This window comes from Erinaceus europaeus, chromosome 3, assembly GCF_950295315.1.
Source record: "Erinaceus europaeus chromosome 3, mEriEur2.1, whole genome shotgun sequence".
Taxonomy (NCBI): Eukaryota; Metazoa; Chordata; class Mammalia; order Eulipotyphla; family Erinaceidae; genus Erinaceus; species Erinaceus europaeus.
In genome coordinates, this window is record NC_080164.1 from 52,346,521 (window position 1) to 52,365,466 (window position 18,946).

Consider the following 18,946-nt stretch of genomic DNA (forward strand, 5'->3'; position numbering starts at 1 on the left):
TTCCATGCAGATTTATCACATCTACACTTTATACCGCACTATCTCACATTATTAGCATAAAAGCACACATGTATTGTATAGATAATTGAAGTTTTCCTTCAGTAACCCAAATTTATTTACCATAAATTTGTTTCATGAAAATCTTCTTCAATATCATCACTGTAGAGATTTTTTTTCTCACAGTAAACATTGAGCATAATGCTACCTTTTCATCATAATTCAGAATGTCTTTTTATTACTAAGTTGTTCTGTTGAAATTGAGTCCTTTAGGAGAAGACTAATGAAGAACATGGGGTTATCTGCCTTTATAATATAAATGGTCTTACACTACTAAATTGGGTATCAACATTTTAAAAATCTCTTCTGGTTGTGAGTTGTCTGTTTTTGTTTTATCTTGTTTATATGAGTTTTGTGTATTACTTTTTTAACCTATTTTCTCCTCTAAATGTCTATCTACTGTACATGTTTAGGGGAACAATAAAATCATATTTATGATTAAGTAGACACCCAGAAAATACATGTAAATGCATGAAGTTTGGTGCTTAGAATTTATGATTTCTTCTTTGTTCTGAATAATTTTTACTTTGCTGGCTCTGAGTAACTGGAGTCTCTTTAGCTGAGTTGAGTTGCTCTGCCAGTACCACCATTTTTAGTGTGCACTAGTTCTCTCTAATAATCACTAGTGATGATTCTATAACTCGTCATCAATTAATTGTAAAATGCTTTGGGGGCGGGGGCAAGTGCACAGCAGTTAACTGAGTTCCCAGGTCTGATCCCTGGCATCACTTATGTCAGAGTTAAGCAGTTTCTTGCCCTTGTTCACGACAATTTTAAAAATCTTCAAAAAATAAAAATACCTCTATACACAGTCATATGATTATGAAAGCGAGGAGGCAGGGTATATATCACTTTCATATTTTTTTTAGTAAATGAGCAGAGATGTGATTGAAAGTTACTCAGTGGGTTTCAGTCAGGGCCTACAACCAACTCTTTCAGGGAGGGTTGTTCAGTCAGTGTTATCTGGTCTCTATCCACAGGTAAACCAACTCCATCAGTCTGGGGGCAGGACCCAGGTACGGATAGTTTGGGAAAAAAATCTCTAATGGTTCCTTTTTAAAATATTTATTTAGAATTTTTAAATATTTATTTTTTTGGACACAGACAAAAATAGAGAGGGGAGGAGGAGAAAGTGAGAGAGAAAGAGAGACACCTAATTCACCATTCATGTAGCTGCCCCCCTCAGATGAGGACCACTGGCTTGAACCAGGATCGTTGTGCACGCTTTTCTTGGTGCACTAACACCCAATTACATCTAAATAATTCTAACAAACAAAATGCTCCCTGACTTTTTTCTATCACCACAGTCTCTGCTCTCATTGGCACTCACTGGGCTTTCTACTTTTTTTTTCTCCCTAAGAACTGATGGTTATTAAAGTGATTTCACAAGCAAGTTATAAGCAAGCTAACAAACAGATGCTTTGAAAAGAGATTTAATAGGAGTCTGGAGACAGCTCACCCAGTAGAGCACACACTTAACCATGTGTGAGGACCTGGATTTCAGCTTCACACAGCATCACACAAAGGGAAAGCTTCACAAACTGGAGCAGTTTCTCTTTCTGTCTGTCTCTCTCTCTCTACCTCTGTCTTTCTCTCAGTCAATCCCACCCCTCCCCATGCTTTTTCTCCTTCCATTCTGCCCTTTACCTTCTCTTCCCCTCCCTTTTGACTTCCCTGAGTTCCTAGACAAGTGTCCCAGTCAGGACCTACTTGCATTTTCTCTTCCCTTTGCCATAAAAACTCTTCTACTTAGCTTGAGTTCACAGCTCCTTGAAGCCTTTACTTAAAGTTCATTTTCTCAGTGAGATCTTTCTTCAAAATACCATCCCCACCTCACATGTACCTAGTCAAGCATGCATTCACCATCTTTTTTGCCTGTCCCCCAACTAAATTTGTACTATACCTTATAATTTACTAATTTATTTTATTTTATCTCTTCTCACTGGAATATAAACACCATGAAAATGGGTTTTTGAGGAGTTGGGCGGTACCGCAGTGGGTTAAGCACAGGTGGCACAAAGCGCAAGGACCAGCATAAGAAAATGGGTTTTTGGGGAGTCTGGCTGTAGCGCAGCGGGTTAAGCGCACGTGGCGCAAAGCACAAGGACCGGCATAAGGATCCCGGTTCGAACCCCGGCTCCCCACCTGCAGGGGAGTTGCTTCACAGGCGGTGAAGGAGGTCTGCAGGTGTCTATCTTTCTCTCCTCCTCTCTGTCTTCCCCTCCTCTCTCCATTTCTCTCTGTCCTATCCAACAACAATGACAACAACAATAATAATTACAACAATAAAACAACAAGGGCAACAAAAGGAAATAAATAAAATAAATGTAAAAAAAATAACAAAAAAATAAAATTTAAAAAAAAAAAAAAAAAAAAAAAAAGAAAATGGGTTTTTGTTATATTTTCTTTACTGCCACAATCCCAGCTTCTGGAACCTGAGACATAGTAGGGCAACAAGCATAAACTATAACTATAAGGCTCTAACCAACTGGGATATACAGTGTCTCTCTACTTAAAGTTTAGATGTGAAGTTCAAAGAGAAAAGTCTTGGGGAGGGACCAGGTGGGGATGCACATGTTACAATGTGCAAGGACCTGGGTTCAAGTTCCCAGTCCCTACCTACCCTCTTTTTTATTTGTTTTTTTTTTTAACCAGAGTCCTGCTCAGCTCTGGCTTATAGTGGTGTAGGGAATTGACAATATGCTTTCTTTTCTTTTCTTTCTTTTAGAAACCTTTTTTCTTTTGTTGTTGAGATTTTTTTTTTCCCCCTTCCAGGGTTATTGCTGAGGCTCAGTGCTCCTGGAGGCTATTTTTTCTCTTTTGTTGCCCTTGTTGTTTATTGGTGTCGTATAGAACAAAGAGAAATCCAGAGAGGCCAGGAAGACAGAGATGGGGAGTAAAAGATAGACACTTGCAGACCTGCTTCATGGCTTGTGAAGCGAACCCCCTGCAGGTGGGGAACTGGGGACTCAAACCAGAATCCTTATGCCTGTCCTTGCGCTTCGTGACATGTGCGCTTAACCCACTGCGCTACCACCCAACCCCCTTTTTCTTTTCTTTCTTTCTTTCTTCTTCTTCTTCTTTTTTTTTTTTTTTTACCAGAGCATTAATCAGCTCTGGTTTATGGTGTTGCAGGGAACTGAACCTGGGACACTGGAGCCTCAAGCAAGAGAGTCTTTTTGCATAACCATTGTGATGTCTACCCCTGCCCCAACTGGCAATATGTTTTAAAAACACTTAAGGCTTCAGTTTTTTTTTTTTTTAGAAGCATCTCAAAGCCTAACCTACCATCGCCATGTTTCATTCACCTCTGCAACCTTCTTTGGTCCCAAATTGGGTCCCATTAAATGTATACCACTGCTTCTCTAGCTCCCCAATACACTTAATGTGATGTTGTCGTTGTTGTCATCCCTGGGATTTTACTGTTACGGGCCAACTTTTTCAGATATATAGAGAGAATGGCAGAAACAAAGATACAGGGATAAAAGGTAAAACAACGTAGCACCAAAGTTTCCCAAGTGAGCTATGTTGTCTACCCTGAAAGTGATTTTTGTTTTTTAAGTCCAGAAAAAAAGGTTTGTAAGATAGGGAGATAAAAAGGCCAGCTAAGAACCTGGATGCTTTGGCTCAACCAAAGTTACTGAACGATATTGAAAGTAAGTCAAATCCCACAGAGAGACTCAAATATGAACCAAAAGTTATCCATTGGGGGTGGGGCACAGGTGCTCTTTTCTGGGGACAGTCAATATATAGAGATAATGACAGAAGAGACCATGTCATGAAGAGACCAAAGGAAGTAGCATGAACTAAAGCTGTGATAATAAAGGCAAGAGAAGCCATCAACCTCCCAGAAGCATTGAAGCAGAAGAGGGTTTTCCTTGTTTTCAAGTGAAGCTAGAGAGCAATGAATCCATAATTTACAGAGTTCCGGAAAGAGCTGATAGAGAAAGTAAGGTTGAGTATAAAGTAGAGGAGTGAGATAGCAACCTGCAGTTAGCGTTTAGCTATTTTGCTCAGTCCCGTTCTCTTGTCATGAGTACCTGTGAGAAAAGATAGTGGAATGCCTCCAGTGTATTCTGGTAAAAGTTACTTTTAACTTTGAAAACCATTGTTCAGATGTCCACGGGTTATCTCTTTTTACTAAAGACTCAAGAATGGAGTCTTTAAATAGAATGTGAATTTATCTTCTAGTTACATTAATTTGCTGAGATATCACTGGCAAACTGTCGATAACCTCATCAGTCTAGATTTATGGGTTGATATGATGTACCCTTACTGATAGATTTTAAAGTATATGCAGTGAACATATTCTTGTATAACATTTATGTGTGTGTGTGTTTATGTGATGTTGTGTGCATTAAAAAGAAAAAGTTGTTTAAATAGAAATGATTTTTCTTGTGAAGCTACATTAAGGAAAAAAAAGTTAAGTTTCAGGATATAAACTGTCCTGTTTTCTGATCTGCTACCTCACAGTAAGAAGCTAGTTGTAAGGTCAGCTTCCTCAGTGACAAGAGCAAAAGAAAAAGAAAAGTTTAATTGCAAATGCCCAAACATGCTCTGAAAAGTAAAGATTTCAGGCTTAATGTGCATGGAACAAAAGACCGTTGTGAACTATGTACAAGAGTTGGTGAGAGTTTGTATTCTGCCCCTTTTTTCTGTGGGAGTTATTTCCTGTTGTTGACTAAAGTTCTTTATTTAGAACCACCTAGCTTCAGAATGCCTGCTAGTGTGCAGAAAAGTGTGTATTTAAAACATACGCTTACTTCAAGACAATCTCTGAAAAAAAGTCACACTGCTCATGCACTGAGACATCTTATTTTCCCCAAATTTGAATTAAGTGTGTATGTAGACTTTTTCCAATGATCCCCATATCGAGACATAAAATAAGAAAGATGCATTTGTTGTAGCAGTCACATCAACACCAAATGAAAGGTATTCCATCGGGAAAGTGAGCTTCTTTTTAAGTGTACTTTATTAAATGAGTTATTTGGCATATTAAGGAAGTAACAAGAAAGCTTTATATTTTGTGAGGAAACTCTCATACTTTCTAGCAGATAGAAATTAGCTTGTCACGTGAGAAATACACACACCTTATACCAGTTATTCTCTTACCTTTGCTCTTTCAGTAGCCTTCCTTTAAAAAGCTTCAGGACACTCTGGCATAATCACTAAATCTTTCAGTCTATTATAAAGATAAAGTGAAAAGACGAATATGATACCCAAATGAATTAAGGGGATAAGTCATTTGCTGAAATAATGGAGAATGAATAAGGAATGAAATACAAATATTGTTCAGTACTTTATAAGTAAAAGTTAGAAATAGTAAGAAAAAGCCTTGAGCTATAGAGAATGCATAATGACTATACAAAAAGTATTTTATGCCTGAGGCCCCAAAGGTCCCAGGTTCAATCTCTAGCACCACCATTAATCAAGAGTTAAGCAGGGAGTTGGGTGGTAGCGCAACGGGTTAAGCACACGTGGCACGAAGTGCAAGGACTGGCGTAAGGATCCCGGTTCGAGCCCCCAGCTTGCCACCTGCATGGGAGTCGCTTCACAGGCGGTGAAGCAAGTCTGCAGGTGTCTGTCTTTCTCTCCACCTCTCTGTCTTCCCCTCCTCTCTCCATTTCTCTCTTTCCTATCTAACAACAACAATAATAATTACAACAACAATAGAAACAACAAGGGCAACAAAAGGGAAAATAAATAAATTAAATTAAAAAAAAAAACAGCTAAGCAATGCTTTGGTGAAATGAAGGAGAAGAAAAGGCATTGTAAGGCAGAGCCTTATAAATGTCTACTTTGTGAAACCCATAAGAAAGAAAAATTATTTTTGCCTGAATAAAATGTAAAGCAATAACTAAAATTATTTACTGTGACTTATTTATTTGTTCTTCATGCTTTTCAAAAAGAAATTAAACATGATAAAAGAAATATTAATAGAAGTCACCTATTTATCTCTCCCTCATTCCACCACCCTTTTACTTTTTTTTACCAGAGGTAACCATTTTCTTGTATTTTTTTCTCTAATTGTATATATACAGTTATGAATATGTATTTGTAAACAGTACTTAATGCTTTAAAATAGCTCATATAAATGATATGCTATACAAATTTCACAATATGCTTCATCTTATTCAACATAATGGTTTTGAGATTTAGCCAGGTTAGTACAGGGTACCTTTATTCCTTCTTAACCACTGTAGTTCTGCAGCATATCAATTAATCCTAATCTTGATGAACATTGAGATTACCTGTTTCTGCCACTTCTACCACATTCTTAATATCTCTTTAGGGATAAAAGTAAGAGTTTTTCTTGATGGTAAACTTGACCCTTCTCATCCAGAATTTCTCCAGAGAATAGAGTCAATGCCAGAAGGCATCTATTGTATGTAATGAGTTAATTTTTTTTTTAATTCTTTATTTATTTAAAAAAGAGACATTAACAAAACTATAGGATAGGAGGGGTACAACTCCACACAATTCCCACCACCAGATCTCTATATCCCATCCCCTCCCCTGATAGCTTTCCCATTCTCTATCCCTCTGGGAGTATGGACCCAAGGTCATTGTGGGTTGCAGAAGGTGGAAGGTCTGGTTTCTATAATTGCTTCCCCGCTGAACATGGGCGTTGACTGGTCGATCCATACTCCCAGTCTGCCTCTCTCTTTCCCTAGTAGGGTGGGTCCCTGGGGAAGTGGAGCTCCAGGACATATTGGTGGGGTCGTCTGTCCAGGGAAGTCTGGCCGGCATCCTGATGACATCTGGAACCTGGTGGCTGAAAAGAGAGTTAACATACAAAGCCAAACAAATTACTGAACAATTATGGACCTAAAGGCTGAAATAGTGCAGGTGAAGTGTTGGGGGGACCCACTGCAGACTATTGTGTACTTTTGCTTTCAGATATATATTTTGCCCTAATTTATGGATACGTGTGAACATATGCTCTATCTCACGGGACCTGGTCTATATCTAGGTTTTGGGACTTTGTTAAGAAATGAACCGCCTGGAATGGAATTAGAGAATACTATGAAAGGAAAGATCTCGCCGGAGTAATGAAGCTGAAGGGTTGTCATTCCCCACCTGAAGTCTCTGGACACAATCTGAAGTGAAGCATGCTGAGGTGGCAGATGCAATATTATTTAGTATGAATTGGAGAGAAGCATGCAATTTCTATCCTATTGGTCTAGAAGGGTTCAGGTGTTGGGCTGACACTAGAGACTGATACTTATTCATAACAGTAAGAGTAGTTGCATAGATCTCTAATTCTTGAGTTCATTTGGGAGCCTTGAAACCAGCTATGTTGGAAGGTTTTATACTACAAAAATAAACAAATAAAAATGCTACAAGTCAGGATTTCTTTCCCCACCCCTCCCACCCCAAACAGCTAACCACTGGCTTTTTACTTTATACCATCTTTAGGAGAACTGAAGAAATGGTTGTCTGAATCATTTTCTGTAGTGCTTATTTTCTCATGAAACCACACATGAGAAAGACTGGATGGACATGACCAAAGTATGCATATCAACTTTATCAGATTGTTTCCAAACTGATCATACTATAGCGTTGTCAGAAAAGTCATGAAGCATATTTGCATAGATAGACATAGGAAAAAAATACAAGACCTTCCTAACAACCCAATAATATGTCCATTAACTGAGAGTTCCATTTTTTATATAACTTTATTGGGGAGCTAGTGGTTTACAGTACAGTTGTTGACACAATTTCTCATATCCCTGTGATAGGTATATGCAAAACATCTCGCTCCCCAACCTAGTTTCTTCTCCACTGTCATGCTGTAGAACTTCAAAGCTCCCACAGCCAGATCCTTTCCTTCCCCTTGCTCCCTAGAGTCCTTTGCTTTGGTGCAAAATATCAAACCCAGTCCAGTTTTAACTTTATGTTTTCCCTCTCTGTCCTTCCTTCTAAAGTTCCACCTGTAAGTAAGATCATACCAATTAATCCTTTTCTTTTTGGCTTATCTCATATAACATAATTCCTTCAAGTTCCATCCAAGATGAGGGAAAGGAGATGACTTCAGTATTTTTAACAGCTGAGTAGTATTCTGTTATGTATATGTACCACAACTTTCCTAACCTCTCATGTGTTGTTGGATATTTGGATTGCTTGGAGTTTGGGAAATTGCAAATTGTGCTGCTATGAACATAAGTGTATACAGAGCTCCACTTCTATATACATCCTCATAATTATATTTGTCATACTTAAATTTTTATCAGTATGATAGCTATGAACTATCAGTAATTTGCATTTTTATTACTGATATGGTTGAGTATCTTTTCATGTTTGTTAGACATTTTTCTCTTTTACCCATCTACCTGTTGGGTTAAAAATAGGCTCATTGAAGTTCTTGATTTTAAATAGTAATCTTGTATGGATTATATGAGCCACATGTATCCACATGATAGTCCTTAACTTGTCTTTCTCTTTTTTATAGTATATTTTGTTTAATAGGTGCTTAATTTTTAATGTAATCAAAGCTATTGATTTTTTTCTAGTTTATACCTCATGGGTGTTTTGCTTCTTAATAGTCAAATTTTCAACAGGAAGCAGAATACCACTCAAATGATTCAACTGATGAGATTTTAATAAAGGGACTTTTTACAGAGACATGACAAAAGTTGAGTCATGAAAGACCAATAGCTGTAGGAAGCTGTTACTAACCTTAGGCCTCAAAAGGAAAGGGGAAGAAATCCTATTGCTGGAATCTGTCAGTTGGCACACTAGAGAAGGGGACACCTGGCAGAGGCTGTGGATGTGGAAAGGGGGTACAGTTGTAAAAGGGACAACACAGGAAGGCACCAGGTGTAAATAAGACTCTCTTTCCTGTGACCCATACTCACTTTCGGGTACCTTCCTTTTTCTGAATCTGATTGGATGCTCATTAGCAAAAGAGCTTAATTTCTGGAGGTCAGATTTCCAAGGCAAAGAGGAAAGCAGAGGCAATTAGAATGTGAATCTTAGAAGACAAATAATAATCACATATTGTTTATCGCCAGAGCACAACCATATTTTCTTATATTCTTTCCTAAAAATTGTTAAAATTTTGTTTGACACACTGTATTTAGATTTTAGCCCCCTCAACAGACTAAATATATTTTGAGGAAAATCTTAGTTACCTAATTTTATTTTTCATAAAGTTCATCAGGTAACACATAGCCATTTACTTAATAACCTGTCCTTTCCCACTGATTTGGTCTTACCTCTGTCATATTTTGTACTTCCATACATATTTGGCTCTATTTCCTCACTCACAACTCTGTTCTGTTGATCTGTGTATCTATCCCTATGCCAGTACACTAAGCCTTGATATCTGATAGAATGGACTCCCTGCCCCCATCTTGCTTTTTAAACTCATTACAAGGTCAGGGAGATGTCTCAGAGATAACACATCTCTGAGGGCCTGGAGGTCCTAGGTTAATCTCTGTAACCACTATATGCCAGAACTGAACAGTGTTATGATCTCTCTCAAAAATAAACCATTTTAAAATGACATCTTATTATAGCTGCTTTGCTATTCTAGATGAACTTCTGGACTGCTTACCAAGTTCCATGAAAAAAAAAAAAGTACGTTGAAATTTAAATTGGAATCTCGTTTAATTTATTGGTGAGTTGAGGCAAGAAATGACATCTATAGGTAGGTAGTAAATATTTTTGTCCATAAATGGCAGAACTCCCTTATTAGTTCTGTTCTTTAATTCTGATGTGCTGTTGGAAAGGTTTCTATTTTCTCACTTTTCATTTTTGGCTGTAATATGAAAATAGTAATTCTGGAGTCTTTATCTTCATAGCTGTTATTTTTATCACAAAAACTAAAAGCATGATGTCTAACTGTGCTAAAGTGGTAACAAATCAGGATGGATTGAAAATGGGTGTCTGATTCATTGAAATTTATTTCAAACTTTTTGTCATTTGGGCTTTAATTTTTTAAAGTAAGTTAAAAGGGAACATAAATGGTATTAAAATGACCAATATTATTCTCACAAATGCTATTTGTCTGCATTTTCAGTGTGGATCGTGCTGCTGCAGGTTGTTTAATAAGGTCAAATGAGTTACTGTAATTAAGGTTAAAGAACCTGGTGCTTTTCAAGAGATTTGTCATTTGATGTAGCTCTTTCACATATTATTTCTCTCTTTCTTTCTTTGTTCCTTCCTTCCTTCCTTCCTTCCTTCCTTCCTTCCTTTAAGAATTATCTTTAGGAATGATTAAATGCATGCATTGTTTGAGCAAACTCATAAAGTGGAGTTTACATTTATTTGTAACAGAACGGTAGTGGGTGTTGAAGTTATAGATGATATTCTCATGGTATTTGCTGTCATCTACTCTCCTTTCTAAATTTGGTGTTGCAGATTCAACTTCTGTTTTTAAAAAGGGAAGTTGCATATAGTTCATTCACACTATTATTTTCTCCTTAAAACCAGTTTCTCTGATGATTGTCCATTTAAGGAGTTTCATATAAGAGAATTAAAAAAAAAAAAGTTTTGAAGCAATTATTATTAAGCAAGATTAAATCTTTTTTATTTAAAGTATAATTAGAAAAGGAATTCACTAATTACACCAGTGGCCAGTATGTGTAATGTGGTGTTGGTAGTTTGTTTTTAATGAGATAGAAGAGCATTGTTCAGCTCTGGAATATGTCCTTTTCAGGATTCAACCTGGGGCCACTTGAACCTTGGGTCTGCATATCCTATCACTAAACTGTCTCTCAGACCTACCCTGTCGGTGTTTACCTGAAATTATCACCTTGTTTCTTACCTGAAATTATCACCTTGTTTCATCCTGCTTGGGCTCATTCTGTACATTCATGAAATTTAAATGTAAAAATTTTATTAAAGATAATGTTTAAAGAAGTTAAAGCAAGAGAGTAGTATTGGACAGTAGGATTACTCTGGAAAAGTCTGTTAATTATGACAATAGGTCTTTTAAAAGTGGTTCTACATTGTTGTTAAAGCATAGCAACACTACATCAGTGACTAGAGGAAAAGATAAAGTCTATGCCATCTTACTGAAGTGTTATCTCTACTCCAGAAAACCAGTAAAAGTCTAAGTGGCAAAGTTCCAATTCCTTTTTAATTGTATGTTTTATGTTTTAACCATATTCTCTGTTCACATGATTTTCTCTTAATGACACTTTATAGCTTGGACTTGGAAATATTTCCTGGATACTTATACATATAAACACTTTAATTTTTTTTCAGCTTCTCAAAGTAAGATGTTCATTGCTGGAGTTTCATAAAAAATAGTTTGAATATATTATTTATAATTTAAATGCAATGATTTACAAGATTATAAGACTACAGGGGAATCAGGCCAACAAAATAGCTCACTTGGATAGTGCGCTGCTTTGCCATGTATGCCAACCAGGTTCAAGACCGTACCTCACTGCATTGAAGGAAGCTTCAGTGCTGTGGTTCAGTCTCTCTCTCTCTCTCTCTCTCTCCCTCCCTGTCTCTCTCTGTGTCACTCCCTCTCTCCTTTTCCATCTCCCTTTCTGTCTAAAGAAAACAGAAGTTATGGGGGTCAGGCGGTATCGCAGTGGGTTAAGCCCACATGGTGCAAAGCGCAAGGACCAGCATAAGGATCCCGGTTTGAGCCCCTGGCTCCCCACCTGCAGGGGAGTCGCTTCACAGGTGGTGAAGCAGGTCTGCAGGTGTCTATCTTTCTCTCCTCCTCTCTGTCTTCCCCTCCTCTCTCCATTTCTCTCTGTCCTGTCCAACAACAATGACATCAACAACAACAACAAAACAACAAGGGCAACAAAAGGGAAAATAAATAATAAAAAAATTTTTAAATAAAACAAAAGTTATAAGGTAACAGTTCCATGCCACACCCATCACCAAAGTTCTGTACCCCACCCTCCATGATAACCACCATAATTTTCACAAAGTCTATTGATAGTAATAAATGGTTATTTGAACCACTAAAATAATCACCTGAAAGTTTAAATAGGCAAGAGTAAGGGCTGGGAGACAGCTCATATGGTAAGAGCATGCCTCACCATGCACATTCATCAATAACTGTAGTTGAATGGCTTATTTGTAAAGGTCTTTAAATTCCTTCTCTAGGACTCTCCATCTCACCAAGCTGGTTCCCAGAGACAAGGAAGGTCTGGAGGCTGTATAATTTCTGACATTTATTGTTTTCTATGGATGCCAAGAGTCTATGTATAAACTTCCCAAGAAGGGAGAATAGTTTATAGGTAGGAAATACAGAATCTACACACAGATGCCAGCAGGAGAATATGCTGCATGAGGGATGGGGTAGAGAGAGACTGTGGGGAAGGGATCACCAGTTTTGGTGGAGCAGCATCCGGCAGGAAGAAGGGCACTGGAGTTGCCACCAGGAAAGACCTCTGCTCTACAGCTGAGAAGGTGAAAGAATGAGCGGAAGCCTCAAAGGAGGGCTGCTCTCAAATTGAGCCTCAAAATCTGTCTGAAGATGTTAGCAGAAACTACTGGCAAATAGAATAGGAAGAAGTTGATGCCCAACAAAATCCATCTTCTTTACTAATGGGGTATAAAAGACTAATTACAAATGCTGAAAAAATGGAAAATAGTTTTTTTTAACTTTTTTTAAATTTTCTTTTTCCCACCTTTTGTTGCCCTTGTTTTATTGTTGTTGTTATTGTTATTGATGTCGTCATTGTTAGATAGGACAGAAATCGGGAGAGGAGGGGAAGACAGAGGGGGGAGAGATAGACACTTGAATCGACTCTCCTGCAGGTAGGGAGCTGGGGGCTCAAACTGGGACCCTTAAGCCAGTCTTTGCACTTGACACCACATGCGCTTAACCCGCTGCGCTACTGCCTGACCCCCTGGAAAATAGTTTTACAAGTATTTTCTTTGGGGCCAGCGAGATAGCTCACCTGAGATGTCTGCTTTGCCATACATGCAACCGAGCTTCGATCCTGGCCACCACTGCACTGGGGGAAGCTTTAGTGCTAATGCTTCAGGGCCTCTCTGCCCCACCTTCAGCCTGTCTCCAGAATGAAAAATGAAAAATCAGCCCAGAATGGTGAAGTACCACCACAATGGCAAAAAAAAATTTTTTTTTTGCCTCCAGGGTTATTGCTGGGGCTCAATGCCTGCACTATGCAAACCCACTGCTCCTGGAGGCTATTTTTCCCATTTAGTTGCCCTTGTTGTGGTGGTTGTTATTTTTGTCATAGCTGTTGTTGTTGTTGGATAGGACAGAGAGAAATGGAGAGAGGAGGGGAAGACAGAGAGGAGGAGAGAAAGACAGACACCTGCAGACCTGCTTCACTGCTTGCGAAGCGACCTGCTGCAGGTGGGGAGCCTGGGGCTTGAACCGGGATCCTTATGCTGGCCCTTGTGCTTTATGCCATGTACACTTAACCTCCTGTGTACCACCCGACTCCTGTGAAAAAAGTTTTTTTTCTACAGGTTGTCATTAAGTTTGTTTTTTTCCCACTTGTGTTATCACTGGGCTCTGCACCTGCCCAGTTCTACCCCACTCATTTATTTGACAGGGTAAGAGACAGAAAAGGAAAGTCAGAGTAAGAGAGACATCCTAGTACTACTCCATTGCTCACGAATTTTCCCCCATCTAGGTGTTTGTTCCCTTGATGTTGTCCGTGGATGCCCAGAGTGGTTGCAGGTATTCGCATGCGGTGGTGTGGGGGCTCAAACTCAAGTCATAGTGAAGTATGGTGCTCTACTGGGTGAGCCACTCCAGACAGGAGAGTACAGCACAGGATGTAGCCACATGAGAGTCTCCAGTATTGCATATGCCTGAGTGATACCTGGTTCTTGTTCATTCATATTCTCATTCTCTCTCTCCTCCGCCCCTCAAATGAATCTATGTTTTCTTTTTCTTTTTTAAAAAGAGGAAAGACTTTGTCTTGAATTGGGATTTAAGTATTTGCAGATTTTTTTAAGCTAGAAAAAAGCATATCAGTTCTCTTACAGAAGAATGACCCTCTCTCAAAACAAAAAGGGCAGTCACTGCAAAGCAGTCTACTAACAATAAGTGGAGCTTTGCGAAGCTAACCCTTCTCTGGAGTTGAAGTTCTGTTTGCACAATGTGTGACTTCAGGAAGAAGCGAGGGAAAATGGGGAGTGGGGGTGGGGAGATAGAGATGATTTTGCAGGTAGACAATTTACTTGATCTTGTGGCACAATGGAATTTCAAACCTGCTCTAGTGACTGAAACAATACTGAACCTACCTACACCATTTTTTTGAGTTTTAGTTTTCTGACTCATCATATCCTGTATCAATTCCTTGACAGTATTAGATGTGATTTTCAAAACTTTCTTTTGAAGATGTACTAATGGTTTTTGATGAATGGGAAATCCACATTCAGTTACCATCTCTGAACTTTTTATACAAAGGTTTTAGTCCAGCCAACTGGATACAATGTATTTAATATGTATGCTTATTTTTCTGGGGCAGTCATAAGACCAATATTTCCCAGTATGTATTAGATGAATGTTTACTACTAGTATTTCAGGTGGAACCCAAAGAGGTATAACATAATATAGGGAAAAAATGGTCAAAGTTTGAAAACTGTTTCAGTGTAGAAGTCTAGTAGTATGCAAGATGGGAGGGCACTGAAATGTTCAGGAGAAGCACCAGGGTATCAAACAAGTACAATGTTAAGCAGCACCTCTCTGAAATTAAACTAATGAGTAAATTTCTTAAATTGCCATCATGATTCTATACTTACAAATGCAATGTTTCTTTTCTCCCTAAACAGATATGTTCCTGATAGTTAAATGTGAATAACTGACTTAATTTCTTACATATTATGTGAAAGTGAGAGGGAGAAGCTCTAAACTCTAAATCCTGAAGGTAGGATTATTTTAAATGGGCTTTTAAATGTCCCCAAAAGTGAAAAACAAATGTACATGTTCACTTTCGTGTTCATTTGCTAGGGATAAACAACTTTTAAGCAATCATTCCATTTCATCCTGACTTCAAAAGCTCAAAGAGAGCCTTTACTTATCATAGTAGAGTGGGATTCCCAAGGCCTGGCAGGCCTTGCTGCCTGGCACTGCGGGTGACTGAGAGTGGGGGAGGGGCAGGTTGCTCACCTAGTATTGAACTAAGCGAACAGCTGTTGACTGGGCCACACCATGCTTTGACTTCTTAGTGAAAGATGCCCAGATCTAAAAGAAAGGGAAGTGGAAGTTGTCTACAATATGTGCATAGATAGATAAGATGTTACAAACTTCAAAAGCATTTTCTATAAACCATTTCACCCCAGAACAACTCCAGTTACTCTCCAAAGAACTGGAACTTTTACTGAGCTTGCACAGTATGTATAGATTAGCAGAATCCCACATCCACTGTGGAGATACAAGACTTGTCGCTTTGATCTTCCTTCTTTTGTACAAGAACACAGTTCTTAGTGATCCATTTACTAGAAAATACACACCAAATTTCATAAAGGTCACAGAAAATGTTCCAAGTCTAGGTTACTGTAAGTTAATTAAAAAATAACTATTTTTTATTAAATTCAAAAGACCTTTTGGCCTCTGTCACAGAGACATCACAGGAAGAGATTACTGCAGCTTCTAATTTTAATACCTTTTCCTTAACGTGAGCACTGAAAGTATAAGAGAGTGGGGTGGTTGGAGAACTATTGGCAGTTTGTGTCTCTTGAAAATGCAGAACTCTGGGAAGGGAAAAAAAAGTATATATATATATATATATATATATATATATATATATCCTTCATGATAAAATGTTTGAATGCTGTTACCTAGGCTAAACTGAACAGATCTGCTGAGGGCCTGGGCACTATTTCCAAGGTGTGGATTTTTGAATGCAATTATAATGAAACTTTCCAAAGATATATGCAAATAATTAGTTTTTTGGCACTGGTTATACTAAATAAAAATCAATGTAAGATTTTAATTATACCGAGGGGCCTTTTTTAAAAATTAATCTTAGAGATAAAATAAGAAACACTGTCTCCTCTACCAGTACTTTAGCTCTGGTTTAATTTCAGCATAGCATCACTTGGATTGATTAACAGACCATTACAAAACAGTTTGAATAGGACTAAACTTGTCTCGATGTTAACGACTTATAATCACCTGTATGTTAGGCTTTAAAGCTAGCTTCATTATCCTTAAATACAAACTAGTACATTGAGTCATTAAATTCCCAAGTGATCTGCAAGATAGTGGCTTTGGGGGTGGCAATCAACATTTTAAGGTGGCCGGATTACTTTTTGAAACATCTTTCAAAAAGAAGGCACATGTGTAAATTTTTTTAAATATAATCATGAATTTTCCAAGGGAGCTGTCTTTTTTTTTTCTCTAATGCTTTTAAATTCACAGCATTTAGACAAACACGCTGTGTCACCTTACTAGTATTGATATAAATTTTCCTGCTAGATGCAAGCAGGTAAAATAGAAGCTTTCGTAAAAGGGGAGGGGGCTCGCAACACCCCCCCCCCAATACACAAAACCCTCCCACTATTTCCAAGCCTGGCTTCCTACTTGTGAGGGCGCTGCTAGGCAGGGCAGCCACAACCGAACCCGCACTGGGGCGCATCCTGCCACGAAGGACGCAGCTCAGTCCCGTCCTGCTCCCAAAGTACTGTTACTTGTGACCCATTTCCAGTACCGAGCTGAGCTGAAGCCATCTCACGCAAGAGACATTTTCTGTCGTGGGCTCCAGCTGGAGCCCCCGTCCCGCCACTGGACTTGTCTGTCACCACCCGTGCGCCCAGGGACTAGGGGGCACCCGGTAGAGTGCCAGCTGTGGGCGCGGCCGCCCCCACCCCTCCTGGTGCGCTCGCCTCGAGAGCCCCTCGGGGCCATGTGGATGCAGAGCTCGGGGGTCGAGTTTTAGCATCACCCCCCACCCCCACCTCCGGACCCTGCCCGCCCGGCTGACCGGCCCCAAGTTGCCGAATTACTCAGATGCCTGTCATATTTGCGGTCGCGCGACTCGGCAGGCTGTGCGCGCGCCGCACTCGCCGCCGCCTTTGTCACTCGCCGCTGGGTCATTTGCGTGAGTGTGATCTCTCGACGGTGAGGGGATTCTCGGTGCTTAGTCGCGGTGCCCAGGTCGGAGTGTCGACTGCCCCCTCCCCATCTCTTTTAAGCTTTTTCCTTAAGAGAAAATAAAGGGCGCGTCGGCCGGCCGACCGGCCCGGGAGGGAGCGGTGGGCGGCGCTGCCACCCGGCGTCTCCGGGCTCCGCCTGCCCCTTCCTGCTCTTCGGGCGGCCGGGCCCCGCTCAGCATTTATCTCGCCTCCTGGGACCGCCGGGGGAGGGGGCGGGGCTCGGCGGGGCCGCGGGGCGGGGCCGCGGGCGGGGGCGGGGCCTGAGCCGCCGGGAGCCGGAGCTCGCGGGAGGCTCGGTGGCCGCACGTCACTCCTGCACGGCGGGTGCTGGAGCTCGAGCTGCCGCTCGCTCGGTCAGGGCGCCCCCTCCGCCCGCCTCCTGCTTCCTCCTCCTCCGCTGCCTGCCGGCTGCCGCCACCGCCTCCTCCTCCTTCTCCTCCACCATTGTATAATGCTCCGAGCGCGCAGGCTGAGGACTGCAGAGTCTTAGCTTCGGTCTCGCCTCCTGCCCGCTCCCCGGCGCCACCCTCGGGCCCCCGGAGCGGGGGACTCCGCATGGAGCGGGAGTAGCTTGAGGAGTGGGCAGAAACCCCTCCTGATGCGTTAGTTCCCAGGTGGAGCTGCATGTGGTAAGTTCTCCCGGCGCCGGACTGAAGGGGCTCCTCGGATGCGCGGGGCTCCCCAAGGAGAGAGGGCGGCGTTGGGACCCGGCCAGGGCCGGGAGAGCCCGGGGAGCAGCGGGCGACCGCGAGGGTCCCGGCGCCTCCGCGAGAGGGACCTGGACTGGAGCAGGTACCCGGAGGAGCGCTCCCCTCGGGGGTGAGCACTGGGGACCCCCGGGCTCCGCCGGCTGCTCTGCTGGGGGGAGGGCCGGGGCCGCAGTCACGGGCTGGGGTCAGGAGGGGGTCGCGAGCGAGCGCCAGCCCTGCGGTGGGGCCCGGGGCCCCGAGGCTGTCGCCTTTACAGCTGGGATGTTGTGTGTGTGTGTGTGAGTGTGTGCTGTATCGGTTGTGTTGTTGTGAACGTGCAAGACTTTTTTTTTTTTTTTTCCCCAAGACTCGGATTGCTTGGCGAAGGCTGCTTCGCTTCTGAGTTCCATGGTTGGGTTTTGCATCCAACTTGCTATAGTGTGTTTCTGTGAGTTTTCCTGTGTTTCTTTTGCCGTGAAAACGGCTCCTTCCACTCTTTCCTCCTGTGCCCAAGTGTCTTGGTTTTGCATATATACGTGTATATTAAACTTAACGTCTCCTTGATTTTGAAGTTACAAATCTACAAGTCATCTTTGTGGTGACTGCCTATGACGGTCTGAAAGAGAGGGGGGCTGTGGGGAGCCAGCTGTCCCAAGCCCTGGACTTTGTACCATTAAGACAGACAGTGCTGTCTGTGGGCCGTTTCATTGAAGAGGAAAGGGAAAAAAACCGTAAATTGTTTAAAATTCTCTCTCTCCTTCTCGGCCATTAGCTATCTCACCTTTAGCAAGAGTAGGAGCAATAGATTGAGGTAGGGGTAGGGTTTTAGTCTAAAGTTTTACTCTCCAAGTTTTAGCCTTAGGGTTTTTTTTTGTTTTTTTTTTTTGCATTCAGGCTGCGCATTTTCTGGATATTTCAGGAGGAGGAAAATAAGTTTTTGCAGGTATTGTAGGGGAAGGACAGTCGTCATCAGGTTAAGACACCCAGACTCAAAGTTGAGCAGTTTTTATTTGAATATTGATAGAATTGAACACCCTCGGTTGTAAGGAAGATAGTAAAAAACTTTCAAGTTTTGTTCATGAAATGTATATTTTTGATTTCCCAGTGTCTCTTAGGAAATGTCCATAATGCATATAATGAGC

General features: G+C 40.9%; 1 protein-coding gene across 7 annotated transcripts in view; it reads left to right on the top strand.

Moving 5' to 3' along the window:
- Window positions 1-18,946, top strand: part of SERTAD2 (SERTA domain containing 2) — a 145,315-nt gene that overhangs the window by 104,154 nt on the left and 22,215 nt on the right. For 3 of the 7 annotated variants that reach the window (XM_016195414.2, XM_060187190.1, XM_060187189.1), the window contains exons 2-3: window positions 9,596-9,709; window positions 14,791-14,885. The exons of 2 other annotated variants lie outside the window; for them this stretch is intronic. The gene's annotated coding sequence lies outside the window, so the exon portion shown is untranslated. Of the gene's footprint in view, window positions 1-9,595; window positions 9,710-14,790; window positions 14,886-16,991; window positions 17,745-18,946 lie in introns of those variants that run through there. 2 more of the 7 variants (XM_060187191.1, XM_007539611.3) reach the window with 2 other exon arrangements.